Here is a 2,500-nt window from a genome sequence, read left to right as displayed (position 1 = left end):
CTACACTGATATTATTGAGAGCCTTCCATAGCACTTACATAGCGTTACCTGCTACCTTGGGTCTTCAGTAATAAGACAATAGTGTGCGGTTTGAGGAAAATGTGGCTAGTACTTTTAGCGTGTAGAGATATTCTCATTAACGTCCGTATCTCATTACCTTGCAATGTGATAGAATAGTAACCGCTTTTTGTTTGTTTGTTTTGTTGTTTTGCCTTTTTATACCAAACAGGGCTGGAGGCCACTGTGATGTATAGATGCCGATTGACAGGAAGTTTAAAGGACTGAATGTCATAGATCAAAGGAAAGCAAGACGAGGGTAGTAAGTTCCGGAGAGCAACAGTTCGAGGAAAGAAACTGTAAAAACAAAAAGACTTACGACAAACAGGGAAGATCACAGGAAACACCGCTTGCAGGAACTGCCATTATTAATAATGTTTTGGGATTCGTTCGTGCAATATTACAGCAGTGATGTTGTTCCTTCTCTCTCTGTGCCTTTTTTCAGCTACTAACGACGAGAAAATGAGGGACCTTTTATGTGATTCCTCGATGTGTTAGAAACAGCAGTCAAATTTCTATCAACTTGTAACCAACCTACAATCTTTGAAACAACGATTGCAACCCCCATTTTTACAGGTTTCCGGTTGAACCCCACTGCATGCTGCATTGGACAAATAACTTCAGTCCCAGATCAACCAATTTCTTGTTGATAACATTTGATAGACAGAAACTGTGCAGAAGCCTATCGGAGAGAAGTAGACTTAATTGGTTTAACACCTCTACATGTCTCTTAAAATGCCCTTAGCAATGACCACCCTATTGTATCCATGCCAGATGTTAGTACTGACCTAACTGTTTTCATGAGCTGACGTCCCTGGATATTGTATCTCATGGCGTAGAAAATGCTCTTATTTTAAATGTATCAAAAACTTCTCCTGTGTCAAATGCATTCATATTACGCATTGGAGACTAGGTGTCATAGATCAAAGAGCCGGATAAGCATAAGTTTGTTAGACACAATAATTCTTATTTAATAAAATATTTATAAGAAGCCAAAATTTCACAATCTTATTAGCACAAATTTTTTAATTTATTCTTTTACTCTTTTACTCTTTTACTTGTTTCAGTCATTTGACTGTATCCATGCTGGAGCACCGCCTTTAGTCGAGCAAATCGACCCCAGGACTTATTCTTTGTAAGCCTAGTACTTATTCTATCGGTCTTTTTTGCCGAACCGCTAGGTTACGGGGGGACAAATACAGATATACAAACATACAGACACATATATATATATATACATATATACGACGGGCTTCTTTCAGTTTCCGTCTACCAAATCCACTCACAAGGCCTTGGTCGGCCCGAGGCTATTGTAGAAGACACTTGCCCAAGGTGCCACACAGTGGGATTGAACCCGGAACCATGTGGTTGGTAAGCAAGTTACTTACCACACAGCCACTCCTGCGCCTATACTAAATATGTTGGGTTTTTTTTGCTATTTTGTTTTGTTTTGTTTTCACAAAAAGCACGTGTGAAATAGGGTGCGTCTTATACATGAGTACGTCTTATAGCCCGGTAAATAGAGTAATTTCCTTTGCTCGCTATTATATATTGTGCCAAGACGGTGATGAAATAAGAGAAACGGAAAGGTTCCGGATTAAATATCTTACGCAGTGGGATTTCATTATCAATTAATTGTCAATTAATTGAGTTCAAATCTCGTTTAGAGCTAAAATCTGCGGATAATTTCTTTTCCCTATCAGCCAACAGTTTCAGAGACTTCGAAAAACGTTAAGAATACCCTGCTTCGTTCTCTGATTTAATCATTAAGTAATCATTGAAGTCTTATACAAATTAATGCTTAGCTTATACAAATTAATATTTTGCTATGTAAAACAGATGTGATATCAATCTGTTCTTGGATAAGGCGTTAGTCCATTACTGTTAATATTCATAAATAATCTGCTATTATTACAGTGAAGCAATATTCAAAAGATTTAAAACCACGATTTATGAGTAACGGGTTGCGTAATATCCTATCCAAACGGCCTTTACGCCTTCACAATTAAAATTAGCAACTTTTGGACACAATGTAGATTCTCAATTGTATAAAATATTTCTGTTGATTTGAGCAGTAACCTGTACCTACTTATGCTGTGTTGTTCTCATTGTTTAACCCCTGGTCACTTTGCACCTATCAGCTATATATATGATCAAGCATATTCCAGAGAGTTTATTATGTCATGATCCCAGAAATAATGCACCTAAGAGCAGATTATCCAATGTGTCCTTCCTTTCCTTTCCAACACAACATAGCGTATTTGGCTGCTATTTTTTGCACGGGCGCAGACATGGCTGTGTGGTTAAGAAGCACGCTTTGGAACCACGAGGTTTCGGGTTCAGTCGCACTGCACGACATCTTGGAGCAAGATAGCCATGGACGGACCTATGTGAGTGAATTTGTTGGACGGAAGTTATGCAAACGCCTTTCCTATATATATAT

This window comes from Octopus bimaculoides, chromosome 10 (genome assembly GCF_046866305.1).
Source record: "Octopus bimaculoides isolate indiv1 chromosome 10, ASM4686630v1, whole genome shotgun sequence".
Taxonomy (NCBI): domain Eukaryota; kingdom Metazoa; phylum Mollusca; class Cephalopoda; order Octopoda; family Octopodidae; genus Octopus; species Octopus bimaculoides.
This window is presented reverse-complemented; position numbering follows the sequence as displayed.